Source organism: Panthera tigris, chromosome B2 (assembly GCF_018350195.1).
Source record: "Panthera tigris isolate Pti1 chromosome B2, P.tigris_Pti1_mat1.1, whole genome shotgun sequence".
NCBI lineage: Eukaryota > Metazoa > Chordata > Mammalia > Carnivora > Felidae > Panthera > Panthera tigris.
The window spans coordinates 38,896,529-38,920,341 of record NC_056664.1 but is presented as its reverse complement, the minus strand read 5'-3'; the positions used below and the strand labels follow the sequence as shown (position 1 = coordinate 38,920,341).

The 23,813-nt window shown below is 50.0% G+C and overlaps 1 long non-coding RNA gene across 1 annotated transcript; it reads right to left on the bottom strand.

Annotated features, from left to right (window-relative positions):
* Nucleotides 1-297: 297 nt before the first annotated feature.
* On the bottom strand, nt 298-8,794 carry LOC122238378. The gene is made up of 2 exons (XR_006217286.1): nt 8,019-8,794; nt 298-537 (listed from the first exon to the last, which is right to left on the bottom strand). It is a non-coding gene; the product is annotated as an uncharacterized LOC122238378 (long non-coding RNA).
* Between the last annotated feature and the right edge of the window lie 15,019 nt (nt 8,795-23,813).

Below are 23,813 nucleotides of genomic sequence, written 5' to 3'. Positions count from 1 at the left end.
CCCTGGTTCTAGGTGTCTGCCTGACTGGGGCTTAGTTTCTGGGTCCTGATGTAATAGCAATTACAATTTAAATGTGTCTAGTGATTTGCTGTTTTCAAGTATGTTACAACATCTCTCACTGAAGCTCCACAACACCCATTTTACAGATGAGAATTTTGAGGTTAGGATGGCTTAAATGAGTTGCCCAAGGTCACACAATTAGCAAATAGCAAATGCAGAGTTAAATATCCTTGGACTCAAAACCCCAGGTATCTCCCTCTGTACCATGCTGCCAGCCCGTTCAGTATGTTACACAAGAGAGCTCCAGGCATTTATTATTTCTCCAGCAGAGGGGAGCTAGAGGCTCCACCCCCAGCAAGTGACTTGTTCCCTGATTTCCAGAATGAGCAGGTGGGAGACCCTTGCAATAGTGAAAAGTGACCTCAGATGAACCACAGCAGCTGCTTGTCAAGCCAGCATCTTCTGGAGTTGGCCAGGTTTCCCTGCATTCGCTGGCAGAGTGTCCGTGATTCATAGCAGTGTGGGGACTTTACGAGCCTGTGATAAAACAGTAATCATCAGCTGTGAGGTTGACATGAGATTATGGAGCTGCACAGTTGAATTGAGTTACTGTGCTTTCCCGGGGCTGTTCATGCGACGGCAGTGTTGACCTAGTGAGGTATCAGTGGCTCTGGGGCTCTGGGTGGAATCTTGCCAGGATGCCTTCCCTGGGTTGGGGGCCTGGGTGGAGGCAGGCGCAGGGTCAAAATGTCCCTGCCTCCATTGTTGCATGTGTGTGTGTGTGTGTGTGTGTGTGTGTGTGTGCATGGAGGACCTCAGAGGCACAGGGCTGAGTTAGGCATTCACCTAGGTTTGTGCCACCTCCTTCTTAGAGGCCACATCCAATCTGTGGGCAAATCCTTTGAACAACATTCAGTGGGTCCCTTCTCACCAGCCCCCATGCCATCACTGTGCTCAGAGCCACCTTCATCCCTTGTCTGCTTCACTCTAGGAGCCTTCTCTTGGGCTCTCCCCCTCCCTGCTGCACCTACCCCACTGCCCATGTTCCACACAATGGCAAGAATGATCCAAAGTTCAATCTCTTTTCTGCTCAACACCATTCCGTTGCTTCCCATTTCCATCTGTGTGAACGCTGAAGGTCCTCCCAGTGGCCTACAGGGCTCTGTGTGTTTGGATCCCCAGCATGTTCCTGCCCAGCTTCTCCCAGGGCTTGTCCCCTCCCTCCCTGCACCAGCGACGGTGACCTTCGTGCTGTTCGAACACATCAAATCAAGCTCACCTCACCTCTTCCAAGGCTTTACACAGGCCATTCCCCCTGCTGGAAAGCTCTTCACCCAGACTTTCACATGGCTTGTTTCCCCCTGTCCTATACTCAGAGAGGCTGGCCTGCCACCTTATTTAAACTCAACACACCCTCCCCCACTGCCCCCCAACCTCCCTTACGTTGCTCTACTTTTCTCTGGCCCCATAGAACCTTTCAGTTTATTACACACCAGAAACACATTTATATTAATTATTATCTATCTCCCTAATAGAAGGTCATCTAGAAAGCAAGGATTGTGTTTGTTTTGTCATTGGTGTATATCAAGTGTGAAGTAGGTGCTCAATTAATGTTTATGGAATGAATAAACAAAGGGCTGTATTTTTCCAACAGACCAGGGACTCTTTGAGTAAACTATGTTTTCTCTCTAAGATTGGAAGTTCCCCTAAGGCGGAGACAGTGCCTTCCCCACTAAAGATCCCCTTCTTTTATCATACTATGCCCCCTGGCCCTGCCCTCCCCCTAAGGCTTTGCAAACCAAAGAGAGTGGAATAGGGAGACAAGGCTCCCCACAGGCATGGGATGTGTGCAGTGGTGGCTGCTGTGGGCCTCCCCTTGTTGACTTGATGCTTCCCACCAGCCTGTGGACCTAATGCATTACGGGTGTGGCTTGGGGGTCCTCATCCCTATGACCTCTGGGTGGGCCAGTTCGAAAGCCTGGATCTCTGGTGTTAGGTAACCCTGTGGAGCATCCCCGCTGATTTTCAGGAAAGCCTGCCCTCCACACCAGTGACTGGGTATCCCAGCCCCCAACAACCCTGTCCACCATGCCCTGCCTCCTCCCCAGCCTGGCTGGGTCCTACTTCTTTCCACTCCATTCACCCCAAAGGTATTTGCCTCTTGGGGCAAACACTGTCCTAAGTCCCAAACACTGCCTGAAAATCCCTTGATTCTGGAATTGATGTCCCTAATCTGCCCTGTCCTTGCCAGTCCTTGGTATCAAATCCATCTGAACCCACGGAGAAGTGCACAGATGGAGCAGTTGTGACAAGGTACCTTCCAGACCTCTGACTGACGTCATTGTACTCCCAGCCGTGTCCGAGTGTGGCAGAGCTGCTAAGACTGGTCCTCTCTGGACATGTGGAAACCCTGTGATGGGTCACTTTGACTTGAGGACTCCGCTGGCCTGGCTGAGCCTTCTCTGGACAGGACTATAGCCCAAGACGCTCTCACATGACCTTCCTTCCTTGCTTCTGTGCTTCCTGCCAGGGTCAGGCCTGCACCCCCCTGGGCGGGCAGCCCTCCTGGCCTCCCCCAGATTCCCCGTATGCTTTCCCTCAAAGACACTGCCCCTGATCGACCTCTTGCACACCTTGTCCTAAGTCGGAGTCCACTTCTGGGACGACCCAGACTAACACTCCTGTCTTGGAGCCCGGCAGATATGGTTTCACGTGGTGAATTCCCAGGGCTGTGGCTTCTGCATCTGTTAAGTTAAAGCAAGTAATTCCCACTCCATCCCACGAGCTGACTGATGGTAGGATAATTAAATGAGTGGGTGTAAACAGCCCAGTTCATGAGGCTTTTCACCCCTAAGCTTGCCTTGTGCACCTTGCCTTATTCGAGCTGATTCCAGCCCTTTACCTGGGTGGCTTCCCCTTGACTCTAGTGACTTATCTGATCCCAGCTCCTTCCACCTCTCTGGTTCCTGCTTTGAGTCTCAGCAGCCTGGGCCAGAGCCTATGGGATCCCAGCCAAGCAGGTCCTCAGGACTGAGTGTCCTTCAGAGCTGAGCTCTCGGGGTGGGGGGGGGGTGGTGCAGGGTCCTGCTCAGGATGGCAGCTTGTCAGCTCACTGCTGCTGAAGCAGAACCAGCACATTTGCCCACATTGTGGTCCCACCCCATCCCAATAATGGGTGTTTTAGAGGGAGCTTTTCCACTTGAAGACTTTTTTTTTTCCTTAAAAGGGAAATTACTTGCTTAATTTAATTTGTTTAATATTCCTGTTAAAAAATGAGGTTCAATTAAGATACCCAGAAAAACCATAATGTTCATTTAACAGAAGAATGAAATTTGAGTTCCACAAATGCATTTTTTTATCCTTTCTGCTTTTTTTTAAATGCAAATCCAGCTAAGTGAATTACTGATCTTTATTAGATGCTTTAATTACAGGTTGTTAATGGAAATATTACTGAAATTAAACTCAAATGTGTTAACCAAGGAAAAAGCTTTATGTGTCACTAAAATAACCAAATATCAAGACTTTGTCGATATGGCCAATTGAAAAAGCACCTGAGAAATTATCCTCTTAATTGGGATATAGCGACAGACTTTCTTTGTAGGACTGGTCTTTCTGAGGCCGGTGGCAAAAGGACTCCACCCTCATGAGACAAAAACTTAACATGTGGGTCAGCTCTGCACGTACACACAGGCAGGCCCTGTGCAGAGGTCCAAACCTCCGGGGAGAGTCAACACTGCACACGTAGCAACAAGCTCTTTCTGCAGAAGGGGCTCAAATACAACGGGAGTGCATACACTATACAAACTCTGTTGGGTCTGGAGATGCTTTCTGGGAAAATCCAGAATCTTTCCATATATTCGTTTATCAAAACCTTCCTACATTTCCTCCCCTTGAACACGCGGACATGCCGTGTAAATAAGGTCCAGCCACGATGAAGCAGACCAGCCACTCTCAGGAGTTTCCACAGTGTTCTGGAAGCCCACTTCCCAAGGGATTGGTGGACTGTGCTCTGTAGCCCCTTTCCTTTCTCCTTCCCTCTGCTGGATTTCACTTGGGGTGGCACTTCATACAGCCCAGTCAGCTACGTGGGGAACAGCAATTTTCCTCCAGGATTGGGGGGAGAGGCTAAGCACCATAGGCCATTGGGCCTCATATCTTTTTTTAAAAAATACATTTTTTAATGTTTACTTTTGAGAGAGACAGAAAGAGAGTGGGGGAGGGGCAGAGAGAGAGAAAGAGAGAGAGGGAGACAGAGGATCTGAAGCCAACTCTGAGCTGACAGCAGAGAGCCCTACAGAGCTCGAACATGCGAACCCTGAGACCATAACCTAAGCTGAAGTTGATGCTTAACAGGCTGAGCCACCCAGGCGCCCCAGTCCTCATGTCTTAAGGCAGCTTGACTCACTTGACAAGAACTTGGGTCTCTTTTTCACTCTGACTAGTCGGCCAGCTCATTCTTCAACTTCCTTAGGGGCCATTCTGTCCTTTCAAACTGGGCTCCAGGTATGACTTCAAAAATTTCCGATGAAAACTACCCTCGACGGGCCTGCCTGGTGTGGCTGCTGCAGTGATGCTTGTGGCCAGAGGTTTTGAAGCCAGCCGGCCCGGGCTGGAGTTCCTGCACCCCTGCTCACTGTCAGTGGGGCCTTGGGAAGATTTTTTACCTCCCCGAACCCTTTTCCTTAGCTCTGAGATGGGGAAATTACTACTCTCCTTCACCTCTCAATTCTCGGTGCTCTCTCCCTCAGCTCATGAGCCCGCCAGTGTTCTTTTCCTATCAGTACCCTTCGAACCCAACACTCTTTCTTTCCTCTTTCTCCTGAAAGCTTAGTCCGCCTTCCTATGTCTCTGTCTGCACAGCCGATTCACTCCCCCTCAGTCAGTGTCCTGGTGACAAGTAGCAGAACCTACTCTGGCCAGTTTAAACAGAAGAGAAACAGATGAAGGGATCCCAGGGATCTTCCACAGAAACTCCAGGAAGGCCAGAGAAGACACGGAGTGTGAGCATGAGGAGCAGGGCCCACAGCCCAACACTGGTCTACACTGGCAGCTCCATTGACCTTGGCTGCGGGGACCTGAAGTGTGGCTGGCCCCACTGATCATTGGCTCTGGATGCCAAAACAGTCCGGAACGGCTGACCCCAGAGTGCACACCTCCCTACCACTCCAGAAACCAGATTCTACACAGTGGTACCTGTTTCCTCACCTTGTGGTCTTCCGCACCTAGCATCCCATTGGCTTGGCTGATTGGTGGAGCCCAGGTCACGTGGCTGGGCTGCAGCTGCAAGGGCCACTGGGAGAAGGGCATCTTTCTCCAGGAAGAGAGGCTCACAGGGTGGGAAATTTACCATGCATAAGAAGGGTGTTTGGGAGTGCTGGCAGGCATGATAAGCATGTGCTCATGCTTACCCACTGCCCTTGGGTCTCCAGGTCTTCCATTGCTCCACCAGTGCTCTGGGAAGACCACCATTCTGGGCAGCTTTTCTTTGTCCCTCCATGTCTGTCCACCCTCCTCCACCTTTCTGTCTGCCCCCACAGGCTGAGCTGGAGGACCTGCATCTATCTACCTGTTGCTTCACCTGTCTTCTGGCTTCCAGTTGAGTGTGGTCAATACAGAGCCTTGGCTGGAAGCTGGAAGGAGGAGGGGGAGTGAGGTTGGGGAATTTATCTTGCCAACTTCCTACCTTTGGGGTCTCTCTTGGCTGGCTGTGTCCCTTCACCAACTTCATGAGCCTGTCAGACAAAGCTCCCTGCCTCCAGGTTTGTGAACTCCTCCCTCTTCTTGGTCCTTTGGCCCAGGGGGCTGACTGCTCAAACTCTTCCCTGCTATCCTCCCCATCAGCCAATGCACTCTCCTGAGGCTTTCCCTGGACCAGGCCCCACTGTTACCAAGACCCTTTGTTAAAATCTGAAACTTCCCAACCCAAGAGTGTTCTTTCTATTCTGCTAGGACCCTGATAAGACAGCCAGAGTGACCTCCATTTTGCCAAGGATGGTGGATGCTTCTCAGTCACGATCTTCCTCAACCTCTTGGCTGCATTTAACATGGGGGTTCCTTCTTCCTTGATACCCCCTGTTCCTTTGGCTTCCAACTCTGGGTGTGTCTGCTTAGTCTCTTTTGGGGATGTCTCTTCTTCTGTATGCTCCTGAGCATGGCTATTTCCCAGGGTTCTGTTATGGATCCTCTCCTTTCTCTTGACATGATCTCTACATTTGAGCTCATCTACCTTCTTAGTTTTAACCCCAGTTCTTTGCCGATACCTTCCCATTCTATGTCTCCAGCCTATTTCCTGACTTAAGTCCAGGTACCTATTGGGAGCACCTGGATGTCACCTGAGTATCATCAATTCAACAAAACCCAAACTGATTTATCATCCCCTCTCCCCAGTCTGCTTCTCTTGGTGTCCCAAATTTTCATGAGAGATACCTATTCAGTCCCACAAGATGCAGTCTGGAGACCGTCAGGCTCTTCCTTCTTCCTCCCAGGGACTTCCCATCTTGTTCTTTTCTTAAGTGTTCCTTGACCCGGTTGTCCCTTCTCCAGTTCTACTGTTAGCACCTTGATCGGGGACCTCATCATATCTTGGGTGAAATGTAACAGTTCTCCTTCACAGCCTCCTAGGATCCAGTCTATCCTAGGGAAAGCTACTTCCCTCTTCATAGCCAGAGTTAGGATTCTAGAATGTGACGTGACTATATTAGATTCTGCTGAAAGCCCTTCAGGCCTCTGAAGGATTGAGTCCATGTTCCTTAGCCAGACCTGCAAAGCTTTTTGAGCCCTCGCTCTTGCCAACCTCTGAAGCCTTGTCTCATGTCACTACCTGTCTCCAAGCTCATGCTCTCATCAACTGGTCAGCTTACAAGTTCAAACACAAACCATGCTTCCACACCTCCATGACCTTGCTTAGGTGTTTTCCTCTAACCCAGGGTGCATGGGTTAACTCCTTTTCTTCCCCTATCACCTGCTCTGCCTTCAAGGTTCAGCTCCTGTGTCCTTTCCACCTGGGCTGATGTCCCAGGTGAGGGGACCACACATTCAATCTTCACATTTCTCATTTATAGTGAATTTTCTCTTTGTGTCCATCACCCCTGTTAGACTATAATTTTCCTGGTGGCAAGAATTGTCCCTTAATCATTTCCAGCACTTAGTGTCTGGCACATAAATGTTTATTGATCTGGATTGAAGGTATTGGATGAGCTGGGTTGCAGAGTGTCTAAAAGCCCCAATACCCTGAAGTTGTTGGGGACAGGATTGACAAGAAGACCCCTCTGCCCCCTGCTCTCACTCAAAAGCGGTTTGGATTTCTCAGCCAGGAAATTAAATAACCCCAAATCCTCTTTCCTCCAATGAACAGCTCTTAGAGCTGGGGATATTAGCATGTACCTGCTAGTTCTTTCCCCTGGCCTGGGAATTCACTCTGGCCAGAGTTTGACCCCCCTGACACTCTCCCATCTTCTTAGCACTCTGCCTCTGTGGCCATGCTCTTGCCTTGGGTCTCCTCACTGGAAATTTTACATGTTTTCAAGGTTAGAGGAGGCCATAAAGCATTAAGATTCAGAGGAAGGGCTTAAAAGTCATGGAGGCCCAGCTTAAAATCTTCTTACCAGCTTTGTGACCTTGGCAGTTCCCTGAACCCCCACCCCCCAGCTTGTTTCCTCATCTATAAGATGGGAGTGATAATTATAACACCCAGATCATGGAGGTTTTGTAAGGATTAAATGAGATAATGGGCGTCAGGCACTTAGCTCACAGCCTGGCTCGGAGGCTTAATTCAAATCCTACCTCCCCTGAGAAATCTCTGGTGACTCAGAGCCAGCCCACAATAGTTTCCCTCCTCGGAAGGGTGTGACTGGAGGCCCAAACTCTCTTTCCGGCATTGACTCACTCTCCATTTCTGAGCCTCCCTCATCCCCCACGTGCTAGCCACGTCTTTGTTGCCTGTCTTGGCTCTCCCATTAGATTTTAAGCCACTAGAGAACAAAGATCATGAAGCAAATAATTCGAGACATTGCAGGTACCTTGGTGGGCATCCTCCCTTCTCTCTGTCAACCAAACACCTTAAAGTATCCTGCACAAGGCTGGGGGCGTGCACAGCTGCTTCTTGAGCTGACCTGAATGTCTTGAACAAGGTGGAGGAGGCAGGTGAAGAGGAGGAGGAAGGAACACCTTGGAGGTGTTGTGAGGATAAGTGGCCCTCTTCTGTCATAAATGAGGGGCTAAGTAGTTCCCAGAAAACCTTTCACTCAGATGAGGCACAGGAAGGCTTCTCAAGAGATAAGCAGGACACCTGCAAAAAGATGCCCTGACATGGTCCTGTTCCCAGTTCCGGTTCCCGTTCCTGGACGAGCACCGGAAGTCCACTGTTACTCCCAAATGATGCCAAGAAAAAGCTGGCAGTTTAATGAGCTCTGGGTCCACAGAACTAAAGCTAGGTGGGTCCCCTTTAGAGAAAGCCACCACCCAGGGACGCTTGCACCGATATCTGCCTGTGCACAGGCACTCTCCCCTGTGTGTGTTTCCGCTCTTGTGCTGGGTCCTAAAGCAGCTGGAGGAAGACACTTAACACATCGAGCATACATCGCTGCCTGGCCTGAACAGGTGCAGCCCCGCCCCCATCCCTGCCGAACAAACCAGAGGCCTTCTGTTTCAGCAGGAGAAGCCTGCCCTGTGGCCCAGCGATCCCAGGGCTGGGAGGCAGCTCCCCCTTGTCCTTTCTAACGCCCCTCTCTTGCCTGAGTGAAGGAGGGCGGGGCGGGGCTTGGAAACTCTACCCTCCCCCACATCCACCCCAAGCTTAGGGCGCCTCCAGCTTCTGGGCGGCGGGTCCTCTCAGCCCCACTTCCACCAACAGTCACAGCACGCGCCTGTCACGCCTGCGGCGGCCAGAGCCTCCCACGCGCCTTAACTGGATGTGAAAAGTTAATTCAGGTATAGACGTGAAGGCTTAATGAAAGGAGAGCGCGGCGGATTAATTATGCCCCTTTTTGCCAAGGTAACGGCACTCACCCCCGCAGCCCTGCGCGCCAGCGGCTGGTGCCCCCGCCCGCCGCCCCTCGGCCTTGGCCTCTCTCCCGCGGCCTCCTTGGCAAGAGGCCGGGAGGCGCCCTCCCTGCCTAAGCGGGGCCTGGGGACTGGGCGGAAGAGGTAAAGCATTAGTATTAATTAAGGCATTTGGGAGCAGAAATCTGCACGGGCAGTTGTAAATAGATGTGTGGCATGTAAGGGCCTCCTGCCAGCCAGTGAGTCAGGCGCCTCCACCACAGCTCTGAAAACCCTCCAGTCTTCTTTGACCCTCAGCTAGGTGTGGAGGGGATTTACAGAGCCACAAGACATGCCCCTACCCTCAAGGTGCTGGACCATAATTGGAACTTATTATTTATTATTATTATTATTATTATTATTACCACTTGCTGAGTATGTCCTATGGACAAGGCACTGTAGTGGGCACATTATAGTGTCTTCAATTTCATCTTGTGTGGAATCTTATGGGGTTGGGTATTTTTGTCCCCACTTTACAGATGAGGAAATTGAGGCTCAAAAAGGAAAACGTAAATTGTCCAGGGTTGCGCAGCTAGAAATGAGCAAAACTGGGCTTTGGTTCCTGTTCAGATTCTGTGCTTTTGTGCTGCCTGCTGTATTATCTCCTCTTTAAGAAAGACACAACCCCAGGGTTGTAAATAAACAGCCCCAAGTCATATAAAGGAGTGTGTAATTCTGCATAGCAGACAGCGTGTGATGCTTGGGAGTTCTAAGTAGGAAGATGCATAAGGCTTGGGTGGGCAGGACAGCTTCCTGCTTTGAGGTAGGTTATTAAAAAGCCTGAGAGCTTGCTTCCTTGTTTCCCCCACCTCCAGACTCCCCCTCACCCCTCTCCACCATGAGCTCATCCTACGAATTCCCATTTCTTCTGTAAGGACGGAAGACAATCCAGCCGGTTCCTAGGACCTAAGGGAGGAGGCTCCAACTGATACACATTTTCCCATCCAGATGGGGCACCCCTTCAGAGAGGGCTGTTCTATCATGCCTTGATTGAGCATACATGGCCTCCATGCCTTGTTTCTCTGTCTCAGAAGTGATGGAACAGAGAGAGCCGACGAGTCTGCCTGGCGCTGTAGGCTGTCTGGGGGACAGAGCTTCTGTGTCTGTTAGAAAAGGAATTCTCCAGGGGCTGTTGAATCAAGGGACTTTTTTCTCCACAGCTGCGTGTGTGTGCCTCACTTTCATCCAAGGAGCATTCAGGGCTGGCTGCGGCTGCTTAGACACTGCATGGAAGTCTCAAAGGCAGCTGCCACATTCAGCAAAGTGATCTCCTAACCTGAAGAGCCACGGAATGCCTGGGGGAGGGGGGTGGTGGGGTGGTGGAGGGAGGGCAGCTGGTGGAGTTCAGAGGCTTGGAGAGTTCAGGAGACGAGCTCAAGGTCACAGAGTGGGTCAGAGGAAGGAGAAACCCAAATCGCGTTCCTAGGCTCTCAGCGCAGGCCCTTGGTCCTGCTTGAACACCACATGTTTCTTCTTTGGGTGTGACTTCAGTCCAGAGAGCCCGCCAGCAGGACAGAGAAGCCGAGGAACTCACCTGCAACAGGTGAATATGTCACAGTGCTGATCACTGAGGCTTGCTGGCCACTTGGGTGCCAAGCATGGGGAAAAGTGAATTCTCTGTGTGGGTAGATTACTGACATTATCCCCATTTTAAAGATATAGAAATTGAAGTTTAGAAAGATAGCTTGACTTGCTTAAGGCCCCCAACTGCCAAGTGGTAGAACCTACATTGGAAATGTGAAGAGTTCAGGGGGTCTGTGGGAAGGGGTGGCTTAGGTTTCATCCAGTAAATATTTACAGGGCACCTCATGCATGCCACACAGCACACTCCTACTGCAGATACAGCAGTGAACAAGACAGATGGGGTCCCAGTCCTCGCCAAGCCCGCAGTTCATTGGGGTCGGTGAATGTGCCCCCACCCCCACAACATGGGAGGGAAACCGGCATGGGTTTTGCTCAACAATGAGTTCCCTACAGTGCTGATTCTCCACTCTGGCTGCAGGATAGTGTCACCTGCAGTCATGCAAGATCACTAGCAATGCTGTGGTCCCACTGCAGACCGATAGGACCCAAACCTCAGTGTGGAGGAGTCTGGGCATCAGTATGTTTTATAAACAATTCAGGTAATTACAACTGACCACAGGTTGGGGACCAACACTGGACAGCAGCTGCCATAGCACTTGAACGAAGCAAACCTGGGACATGTGTCTTAAACTAAAGTATTTGGGGAGTGTTATGACCATCAAGACTGCACCTTTGGAAATAGTCATGCCTCTCAGGTGGTAGGAATAAGGCAGAAAGTGTTACTGGGGAGACCCCAGACACACGCCCTCAAGGCTGCACCAGATGACAGAATGGTGGTGGCAGAGTGACAGGTTGATATGAATTATCTCAAGGTTCCTGGCTGTCATCTGCCTGGGAAGATTTTATTTATTTATTCCAGTTTCTAAAGAGGGTCCTTTTACTAGAGTGCCTTGAGATTTAGGTGTAAAATTTAAAGCCCTAATTAAAATACATAAAACATGGCATGCAGCAATTAGAGTGGCAGGAAATGGCATTGAAAAACCTCATCAGCCGTGAGTATTTGAAATTGGGAATAGTCCAATTTACTGGACAGTAAATGCCTTGCCCCTGATGTTGAAGGTCAGGAATGAAGGAGTAGTGGGTGTCTAGAGGCCCCCACCTGTCCAAGTTGGATGTGGAGAGATGATCTGTAACCATTGGAAGCCCCAGTCTGAGGGGAGACACAGAGATGCCTTTAGGGAGTTCCTCATCAGATGTCCGTGTGTGCAGTGAGTGTCTTCAAATGCATCCGTGCCAATTCACTTTGTGTCGAGAGAAGCTACCAGTGTGGGTATCTGTGGTTATTTGCACCCAGTTCCACTGGAAACTTTGTGCGTAGAGGTTGGGTCTCAGGGTTTTAATCAGATACGTGTGCTATCCCCTATATATTTGTGATTTATAAACACTTGTCCAAGTGTATCTCTCTTTTTCTTTTTTTTTTCAGTATCTATCCCTACCAGCTAATGGCCAAAAAGAGACCCAGAAGGTCTATGTTTGCCAATAATAAAAGCTGATGGTTATAGCATTGTGTCAAGCACCGTTCTAAAAACTTCACATACCATAAGTCATTTTGTCCTTACAGCAATCCAATGACATGAGTACTAGCAGCTTATTTTTGAATTGAGGAAGCTGAGGTACAAAACCTAACTCCCTGGAAGTTATGAAGCTGGTGAGAGGCTGACCCGGGTGCCGGCCTAGATGTGCTAATCCCAGAGCCCTTGCACTGGAGCGTGGCACTGCCTGAGGGTGGCATGTTGGGCCAAGTCCTTCTGGGCACTCCCCGAGGACCTGGAGATGGGAGTGTGTGCAGACCCCACCCATGGGAACCGTGTCTTCAGTTTGTGCACAAGGACTCGGGTCTCAGGTCCAGACACCAGCTCGTGGTGTGACCTGAGAAAGCCCTTCTGCCTGTCTGAGCCTCAGTTTTCCATCTGTAAGAGAGGGAGCTGGGTTAGACTCACCATTGGTGAACACAGGTTCACTCACCGCAGGTGACTCTTTCAAAACATGGATTCCTGGGGCGCCTGGGTAGCTCAGTCGGTTGAGCTTCTGACTTCAGCTCAGGTCGTAATCTCTCGGTTCAGTTCCTGAGTTCAAGCACCACATCGGGCCTACTGCTGTCAGCGCAGAGCCTGCTTTGGATCCTCTGTCCCCCTCTCTCTGCCTGCCCCCACTTGCACTCTCTCAAAAATAAACACACGTCATAAAAACAACAGCAACAACATGGATTCCTGAGGCCCAGCCCTGCAGGGTTCTGATTCAACTGAGGATCTTAGGGCACTTTCAGCAATACACCAAGAATAATGATGCCTACTGTAGCAGAAGCTAGTTTTTACTGAGCACTTACCATGTGCCAGGCCCTGGGTTATGTGTTACAGTGGCTCTCTCACTGAATCATCACAATGATCCTGTACTGATGATGCTTTTGGAAGATGAGGAATTGGACAGAGATGAAGTGGCTTGGCAAGGTCATGAGCCAGTGATGACCGTAGCTGGGACTTATACACAGCTGGCCTAACTTCCGTGCTCACCTTCATATCCATGATATTACGCTGGTACTTGGCTTATTCAGCCCATGGCCCTGCCCTCCTCCAGGTCTTGCTGAATGGGCAGTGGGCAGTATGACCTGTCCTACAGCTGTTTGCACCAGGGCTGGGCAGGTGACTCAAAACCAGCCACTGAACTAGCTGGCCAACACCCATTCAGAGAATTCATCTTGAGAATTTGAACTGAGATATGGAGGGTGACCAATTGGATGGTGTTGGGACCTGGGGGGGATAAGGTTAGAATTGGGGCTAGAACTGGCACATAGCAACTCCAAGTATGTTGGCATCGAGTTTATGGGGACCTTTTCCAAGGAGGCTGGTTTGTAGAGAGGAGGGGAGAACAGATGGACAGAGAAGAGAGACTAAGACATGAGAAAGAGAAAGAAGGTCTCTGGATGCCTTTCTAGTCCCCTTGAGACCCTCCTGCACTGCCTAAAATGAGGATCCGCTACTCTTTACCAGTGTCTTTGCAATAAATCCCCTCTACTTAAGCTAACTCAGTGGGTTTCTGATGCTTATGGTTGAATTATTCCCTAAAATACTTGCCCCAACTTTCCCACAAAGTTTTTAGGATCAAATCAGATAATGTATGTGAAAGGGCTAGTGACCTGGAAGGAACTACACCAATTATGAAATATCTGGAAAGCAGTTCTTCTTTTTTTTTAACATTTATTTATTTTTGAGACAGAGACAGAGCATGAATGGGGGGAGGGTCAGAGAGAGAGGGAGACACAGAATCAGAAGCAGGCTCCAGGCTCTGAGCTGTCAGCACAGAGCCCGACGCAGGGCTTGAACTCACCGACCGAGAGATCACGACCTGAGCTGAAGTCGGACGCTTAACTGACTGAGCCACCCAGGCACCCCTGGAAAGCAGTTCTAAGCTTAAATATACTCAGTGGATCGCTGCAAGAACTGAGACAGAAGGACTTATTGTGGGGCAGTTTAATTATGGGAGCTCTACAGAGGCAGCGGTTGTGCAGAGATTTGCAGGTGTGGGATATGGACAGCAAGAGAGAGAAGGAAGGCCCTCCAGGCAGAGGACACAGTGAGAACAACCATGTGATAAATGTGGGGAGTGGGAGGTAGGGTGGCAGGGGGTTACCTTGGCTGCTGACTAGCAGGGATCAATTTGGAGAACTCCAGTGAGTGGATTTTTTGGTATGTGCTGGGCACCAGGGAGCCACTGGAGGTGATTGGGCAGGTGGTTTTAGAAAGACAAAAGTGATCTAATAGATTAGTCGAAGGAAGGAAGGGAGAGACTAATTAAGAAGCCAATGTAATTTCAGGGCTCTGGAAAGCATCCAGAAAGAGAGATTTCCCACATGAAGAGTAACCAGGACTAGGTCATAGGTTGGACTCATTGAATGGGTCACTCCACTGATTCATTGATTCATTCATTCATTCAACAAACATTTATGAGCATCTATTATGCAGGGCACTGGTCCAAGCAGGGGTGATGTGGAGTGAATGAAACAGGTGTGGTCTCTGCCCTCTTAAATCTTGCAGTCTGGAAAAGGAGATAGGCATTAATGCAACAACAATAGATCAGCACAAGATTACAAATGGTAAGGAGAATCTGCTCCAGGTGCTTGAGCAAACTGGGAAGAGGACAGAAGTGCATTCCCTAAGGAAGTAAGGCTCTCCCTGTGATGTGAAGCCTGAGTAGTTTTCTCAGTGAAGAGCAAGTGGGAAGATATTCCATCTTGTGAACACAAAGACCTGGAAACAGCTGGAACCCAGAGAGAGCACAGAGTCAGGGGACAACTTGGTGAGGGAGGGCCTGGCAGGCCATGGTAGACATGTTGGTCTTTATCCTGAAAGTGGTAGAAAGCCATGGGAGCGTTTGATTTTTTTTAATGTATTTTGAGAAAGAGGGAGAGAGAAAGAGGCAGAGAAAGAGAACCCTAAGCAGGCTCTGCCCTGTTAGCATAGAGCCCAACGTGGGGCTTGAACTCATGAACTGTGAGATCATGACCTGAGCCAAAGTCGGATGCTTAACCAACTGAGCCACCCAGGTGCTCACCATGGGAGCATTTTAAGAAGGAAAACTCATGATTGGATGTGCTTTTAGAAGTCTACTTTGTACAGAGTATGGAGAACGGGTAGAAGTAGATCAAAAGAGAATTCCAGGAGGCCAGTTAAGTTTCCAATCAAGGAAGCATTGGAAAACAACCTTGATTATCTCAGGCACAAAAGAATTTACTGGAACTCATCAGGAGACTCACAGAAAGAGAAAGGTTTGGTGACCCCAGTGACTGCTTTGGGTTTAAGCCCCTCAAGACTCCCTTTGCCTCTTCTCATCATGTTCTTGAGGTCCTCTCCATGCTAGGGAGATGGCTCACAGCTGCTCTGGGGGAATATCTTCATATTCTACTCAGAGAAAAGGGGAAATTGGGAGGAAATTCTCTGATTGGGTGACATACCTGCACCAGGGTCCAATGGCTGTGACTTAGAGATGTGCTGGGGCAGGAGTCCTGGGGGTAAGGGCCCTGTAAGAAGTGGATGGAATCTGAGAAGAGCCTCTTCCTAAAGGAAGGAGTGAAAGACCAGTGGATCCTGCTGCCAGAAAATGCCAGAACAGATCTGGCACATACCAAAGGGATAATAGGTGTTGAATGTAGAAGCAATCTCAATAATCTAGATGGGGAAAAACCTAGCCCCAAGAATGGCTTTTTATCTTTGAAGGAGGATGGGGAGCAAAAGTCACTAGCATTTAATTAAGTTACTGTGTGCCAGGTAGTTTATTGGGTCACTTTCCTTATCTTCACTATATAGCCCCCATGGTGTAAGACTCCTTTCACAGATGAGAAAACTGAGGTTCCAGAGAGATGGGGCTGCTTGCCTGAGATCACACAGGCATTCAGCAGCAGTGCTGAGAGTCGATCCTAGGAATTTGGGGCTGACCCCAAATCCCATACTTTCTTGTATCCTATGTGTAGTCCTCCTGGGAAGTGAGTTTGGAAGGAGAATATAATACTGAGCTTTGACCCTGACTTTCTAATCATGGGGAAGCCAACCAAAGAGATCAGCTTTGGTGGCAGCTTGAAATCCAGGCTGCGAGAGAGGGTGAGGAATTCAAGACAGATTTAGAGGTTGAGAGGTCATCCTGGGAGACTGACTCCGAGGCATGTGGGTTCCCTATTAACGTGGCTCTCCATGAGCTGTCTATCTCCATTCTCTTCCCCTCCCCGCCTAGATGTGGTTGCCCGACTCTTCACTTTTTACTGATCTTCTAATGAACAAAAGATCCAATTGCATGATTTTTTTTAAACTCATTTTAGGAAAGGAAGCAAGATGATTTTGCACACGTTTGTCTGATTGCTGGATTAGCAGGTGCCTTCCGACTTCTTAATCCTTATTTAATTCTTCGATCAACCTGGTTCCGCTCCACGCAGCCTGCACCTAGGCAATTCAGGAGAAAAGCTGTGTTTTCAGGAGTTAAGCACTGGCATTGTGTTTATTCTTTAATGTGATCAAATTGTGCCAGTGTCTGTGATGAGAGGGACAGGCTCACAAAGAAGTGATCTGCCAGGTACAGAACTCAAAGAGCAGAGTCTGGATCTTGGAAATAATGCCGAGGAGAGGGACAGCAGTGCCTGCTCTTGGAAACGGAGAGGGGAGGGGAAGCAGACTGGTAAATTGTCCTGTGGCCTGGAAGCCCCAGGCTGAAGTGGAGATTGCTCACATCACAACCAGGGCGCCAGCAGGAGAAGGACATCACATTCAGACTGCGTCCATTAAAGGTAAGGACTGAGTGCAGACAAGCCACTGGGGATGATGCAGTGTCCAGGACCAGGACTGGTAACAGGGGTGCCATTCCCACTCATTCATCTGAAGACCCAACAAAAAATCACAGTCACGGGGATCCAGAGGCAGAGCAAGCTGTGTGGAGGGGACCTCGTGCCAGGAGCTGTGACCCTCCCTGTGGGACCTGGGGAACAAGCCCCCCAATCTCATCTTCTCCCTCCCCTTGATCACTTACTGGTGTTCTTCATTGGCCAAACCCAACTGGAAGCCAGGGGGCAGGAAGCCTATTGAGGGGTCCCACATAGAGCAGCCTCCTGCGGTATAGACAGGGGGAGGAAAAAGTGGTGCAGATACAGAGGGACAAGCAGAAGCTGCTCAGCACAGTTCTCTCCAGTCATTCTCTTGACCTCTACATTTGGCTGTGGGTTGTGGAGAAAGAGCAATGGGTGGGTGGGGCGAGGGTCAAGTTCCAGCCTGTGTTTGCTGTTTGAGCCTGGCCTCCCTTTTCCCTGTACACCCAGCCTGGCTAGCCCTGTCTCCGTGTCCTTCCTTTCTCCATACCTTCTTCAAGGCTTATTGGCCTCTCAGGGCTTATTAGGTAAGGGGAACTAGTCTGACAGATTGAACCTGGTTTAAATGTGTGTCTCCTTCATGTTCATACAGACAAGAAGCAGCACTCAGCTTCTTAGAGCTGCTTTGAACCTCAGAGGAGTTTGGACACAGACCCTCCTGAGGAGGAGAGAATCCACCTGTGTCAGGTGTTACAGGCCTGCCTTGTCTCGACTCTCATCATTTCCAGGATCTGAGAATCTGCTGGAGTGGGGCATCCTTGAGACATGTTACCCCCTCACTCGGGACTCTTCTGTCATTTAGTGGATACCTGTCCTTCTCTGCCCCTTCCTCCCAGGAAGCTTTCATGGCTTATCCCTTCCTAGTCATTTGCCTCTACTCCACAGCCCATCATTCACAGGTTCAGATTGTTCTGGATATGGCTCTTGCAGGGTGAGCTCTGGTCCCCTGGACTGTGATCACCCCCAAGGAGAGTCTCTTTGGAATATACCCTAACTCTCCCTCCACCATCTGCACCAACTTGGTCAATGTCTCTGGGAAACGTGTGTGGTTGGGGTAAGGCAGGATGCTCTGTAGAAGCATCTGGCCAGACACCAGAGAAACATTGCTGAGAAGTAAAACATAATATATTCAGGATCCTGTGGCTCTGGGATTGGAGATACCACTGAACCAGGGTCCTGTTGTTAGGATTTTGGAAGCTAAATTTGTTCGATTTGGAAAGAAGCAAAGAAATCACCCAGGGTAATGGTTCGCACCAGGTTTTGGCTACAGATTCTTTCATTTCCCACAAATGTAATCTTTCATGGATTCCCACAGATAACATAAACAGCAGCTGCTTTGATTGAAGCGGTGAGGGATTGGAGTTCCACTAGCTCAGCCTCTGATGGTCCTCAGGCCTTGGAACCAAAGGCTCCGTGTGGCATGAGGCCAAAGCCCTGAGCTCATCCAACCCTAGGGTGAACGCTGAGGCTGCAGAGGGGGCCACCTACCTGAGCCATTTACTGGCCGAGGAGGGACTGGCCCTCCCAAGCTGGTGCCCTTTCCTCTTCCCTGGCCTCCCATGCAAGTCCTCACAAGCCACAAACCCCAGGGGCAGGTTGGTGTCCATTGGTCATTTTTGGCTGGCTCTCTCCATTGCCCACCAGACATACCCCAAGGAGCCAGTCTGTGGGCTGCAGGGCACAGCCCATGAAGCTTGGCCTGGCCTGTGGGCAGTGCGGGATATCTGGGATCCAAAACAAGCCTCAGTCCATCTCCTGACTCACCCCAACTTATTAAACCCCAATTACTGAGCAATGCAGTTGCCAGATGACCTAGGGCTTTGGGTCCCAAAGGACCCAGACCAGCTCCTCTCCTGTCCTTAAGACGGGTGCCTTCCTTTCTGACCTCCCCCACCCAAGAGTTCTGAGGTGACTTGGCCGCTTAGTTCTGTCTGAGCTCCTGTGTGAAGTTCAATTAGCATGCCGGACCAGTGCTGGCTGGCTCCACATATTATTTGCACAGGTTAAGTATTCCTGATAAGGCTTCTCAAATCAGAGGGCTGAAATGAACTTAATTAGAACTCAGAATACTCAAGGTAGAGATAAAAGTCAGCACATCTAGGTCTCTGAAGCAACAAACTGGGGGTGGGGAGAGGAAAAAGGAGAAGGTGAGGGAACCTGGTCCCAGGCCATGATGAAACCCTTTCTTGTCTGGAACAGAAAGGAGACTGGAGCTGATTCTGCACTTCACCCCAGAGCTCTTCTGCTCTCACCAGACTCAAACTTAAACCATCCGCTAGAGAGCAGAATACAGTCCATACTCAGGGCCCCGGCGGCTCTAGGGTGAGCAGAGGGGCTGGACTGGATGTCCAAGGGAGCAAAGGGAATTTGATTTTTATTAAAATTTAGAGTGACCAGGGGCACCTGGGTGGCTCAGTCAGTTGAGCGTTCAACTTTGGCTCAGGTCATGATCTCACTGTTCGTGGGTTTGAGCCCCACATTGGGCTCTGTGCTGACAGCTGACAGCAGGAGCCTGGAGCCTGCTTCAGATTCTCTGTCTCCCTCTCTCTCTGCCCCTCCCCTGCTCACACTCTGTCTCTCTCTGTCTCAAAAATAAATAAACATTAAAAAAAAATTTAGCATGACCAGCAGCAGCCTGCCTCTCCTTCCAGCGCCCCTGACTTCCTCCAGGAAGTGCATCATCACAAAAGACAATCATTCCTCACTTTTGTTCAGGGCTTTACAGTTTACCACACCTACCTAACTTGTGAGGGGGATACTCTTTTACAAATATGAGATCAATGTGCTGTAATTTCCCCCACTAAACTGCATTCCCACGCAGCCTTCCTCCTCCAAGGCTGAGCCATGCATTCGTCATCCCAGAGAAGGAGAGGGCGGGCCTGCTTTGAACGGAGACTCGGTGGTCTAGAGTGTTCCGGCAGACTGAGGGGGGTTTGCACTGTATCTCTGTGACCCTGGGCCCCGAACTTCTCTGTGATGCCTAGCCTTTCACCTGCACCCTGGGCTATACTAGCGGCTTCTTGGTAGAGTAGATGTGAGGTAGACACTGCTACAGAATAAGTGCCTCAGAAACAGTAGCAGACCTGGGGGACTTGCTCATTGGGCTTTACATAACGGATGTCCCTCAGACAGAGTGGGAGCCCATTTGTTCCTGTCCTGATGGCTTAGGGGAAAGAGGGAGCTGGAGATGGGCAGGTAGGCAATAAGACTCACATCTGATCTTTCTCCAGGCTGAACACCCAAGGAGAAGGGCATGATGGATTCATGGAAGAAACACCAAGGGCAGAGGAGATTCTGACTCCCTTCGCATTTAGAACTCAAAAAGGCCGTCACCTCTCAGGCTGCTCCTGTTCCAAAGTAGGGTGGCTGCACTGAGGTCATCCAGGAGCTGTGTGGTATGGATAGAGGAGGGAGGGCATGAGGTTGGGTCTCCAAGCACCTGAAATTATGTGAGTTGGGTCGGGGAGTTTTTCAGAAGGTTCAGAGAAGGCTGCAGGGCAGGAGCTCAGAGGGTTCCCAGCATCATTAAGAGGCAACCTGGGACCACTTCTATATAGAGTGCTAAGACAGCTCAGCCTTGTTGGAGTGGAGGAAGAACATACCAGAAGGTTATCAACCTTTCCCATCAGCACTGGAAGTTCTGCTGAATACTTAGGGTAGACCACACCACCCCATCTTGATGGGCACCAACACACAAACACCCAACAACTGGCTCGAGGCCAAAGGTACCCTTCCCTCCCAGTGCCATACAAGCCACCGCCCATCCATGTAGATGCCTTCCTGGAGTGCAGGAGGGGAAGAGAGGCAGAAAACTGAGAGATCAACACTCTGTCCACAAGAAATTGAATCGTTCCTTTAAAGACTGTTTAAATCATTTAGTCAGATCTAGATCACTGCATTGGGCTAACACTTAGCTGCCCCTTTCCCCCATTACCCACAAAATAGGAGAGCAGAAGACAGCTCCAATCAGCTAATGGAAAATCAAGAAAAGTGGTTTTCTTGCACATCGGAGCACACTGTATGTCCATGACCTTGCCACACATATATTATCTTGTCTGATTCCCACATGTGCTGGAAAATGGCCATCACTGGGGGTCAGCTTAGAATGGCCATGTAGTCTGGAGTGATGGAGGCTGTGGTGGTGTGCCCAAAGTCATCTTTATTGTCACCAGAGGCCTCTAGTTCCTCATGCCAGCACTTCCTCTGTGCTGGGTTCTTAGCTGGGCTGAGTTTCGTGAATGAGTAATTTAAGGTTGATGCAGCATGACTGGGGGAAAACATCTCAGCCTCTGGAGCCACCCAGACCAGACCTGGTTTGAGATCCCAGCCCTACACTTACCAGCTGTGTGACACTGGGGAAGCAACCCCTCAACTTTGCAATTGACAGTGAGAGTTAGAGGTGTGCATGGAGCACAACACCACACCCTGGGTGTAGTAGCTACTAATGAAAGAAGCCTATTTCTGAATGAATGAATGAATGAATGAATGAATAGATGAACCGACCATTTGCAGAGATCAGCACACACGCATTCACCCCATGCTGAAAGGCAATATAATGTAGGATCTAAGAATGAGGGCTGTAAAGCCAAATGGTCCAGGTTCAAATCCTGGTTCAGTCACTTCCGTGCTATATCTATGGAAAAGTTACTTAACCTCTCTAAACCTCAGCTCCCACTTGTGTACATGAGGAGGAGGATAATGATACCCATTGAATGGGGTTGCTATGAGGATTAAATAAATTAATGTCTATAAACAACTGGCAGCAGTACCTGGAACAAAATAAGCATTCCACAATGCCAGCCATTATTTAAAAAAAAAAATTTTTTTTAAGGTTTATTCAGTTTTGAAAGACAGAGAGAGAGAGAGCATGAGCAGGGGAGGGATAGAGAGAGAGGGAGACACAGAATCTGAAACAGGCTCCAGACTCTGAGCTGTCAGCATAGAACCCAATGCGGGGCTCAAACCCATGACGTGAGATCATGACCTAAGCCAAAGTCCGACGCTCAACCGACTGAGCCACCCAGGCGCCCCATCAGCCATTATTTTTATGACCATGTACAAGTAGTTGCCATTCCATCCCGTCCCTGTGCCCAGGGCTGCTCTAGGTCCCGTGTGGGATATATGAGCAGCATAAGACATGACATCTGGCCTCAAGGATCCCGTTGAGGAGGCCACATGTGCATCCCCAGGCACCGGTGCTCAGGCCTGCATTATGGGCAAGCGTGACACTAAGGTAACCAAGGACCCGGGGGAAGTGCAGGCAGCAAAGGCTGGAGCAGCCCAAGGTGACTGGAGGGACCGGGTGACGATTGGGGAGGGAACGCGGTGCCTGCACGTGCCTGGATGGGCCTGGCGTGCTCTTTGAATTTGATACACCTAGTGTCTCATCACCATTTGTCACCCTGGAGGCACCTCGCAGTTAAGGCAGTGATGGCACAAGGGACAAGGGCTGCCTGGAAGTCCAAACACCTGGTCCCTTTTGCTGTGCTTCCTCTTGGGGCAATTCACTGGCCTCTCTGAGCTTCAGTTTCTTTAAACATAAATGGGAATAATAGCATCCATCCTCCGGCCTCACAGGACCATAGCCAGAGTAAAATAAGCCAGGGAGGAAGGGCCAGACAGGTTGCTGTGATCTTTGTATGAATTAGCCAGTGTGGGAACCCCCAGTCCTCAGAGCCACTGGAGAAGAAGTCAAAGCTCTGACCCCCTCAAGGAAGAGCTGGGGAACTTTTATCCCTGCTCTGGGGAGAGGGACAGTCATATAATCACCCAGGATTAGAGACTTCCTTTACTTTTCAGTTTTAATTTCCCCAAAGCCTTGACATTAACCATGGGGCAAATAGCTGACATTTGTATTTTTCCTTCACCTCCGCTATCTGCCTCTGGATGTCCCAGGGGTGAGGACAGAAACACCAAGCCGGAAGCTCCTCAGGGGAAGAAGATATTGTAATCCATTCTAGGCCTATTTGTTGAGGGGTGACCTTTCTTCTCTGCCCTCACGAGATGCTGGCCAAGGGGGCCTCATCTGCTCACCCCTGCCCACACCATCCACCCCTGCTCTCTACCCCCACTCCGTCTTCCTCTGCTCATCCCCCAACCCAGAAATCAAACTTAATTGCCTTCCATCCGGCTTCTGCTTTGCAATAAATAGTTGTGGTATTCTTCTGAAGAGGAGAAAAAAAATCAGCATTTAAAATATTGAGCCACTCAGAAATAATTATTCATGAGGTTTTTTTGCATGCATTAGACTTTTCCCTCCAGGCTGAGGGCCGCCTGCTGGAATGAACTTAGCCACAACTTGGCCTTTCTTTCTCTGTTTTCCTTTTCCTTTCTTTTTTTTCTCTCCCTGTGTTTATGATTCCTCAACACATTCAGATTGAAACATTAAAAATGCTCATCAACAGGACATGGACAGGGCCATTCAGAGCTCATCAACAGGAGCATACTGATGGGGAAGAAGGACCTTTCAGATGGGCTGCCCTGCAGTGTGCCAGGGGCCGGATGTAGGTGTCCAGTCTATTGTGGGGAAGACACAACCCTGCCCTCAGGGAGACCCAGTCTGAGGGAGGAGACACAGCCCTGCCCTCAGGGAGCCCAATCTGAGGGGGAGACACAGCCCTGCCCTCAGGGAGTACCAGTCTGAGGGGGGAGACAAAACCGTGCCCTCAGAGAGCCCCAGTCTGAGGAGAGACACAGCCCTGTCCTCAGGGAGCCCCAGTCTGAGGAGGGACACATAGTCCTGTCCCCAGGGACCCCAGTCTGAGAGGAGACACAGACCTGCCCTTAGGGACCCACAGTCTGAGGGGGAAATAGAGTCTTGTCCTCAGGGAGTCCCAGTCTGAGAGGG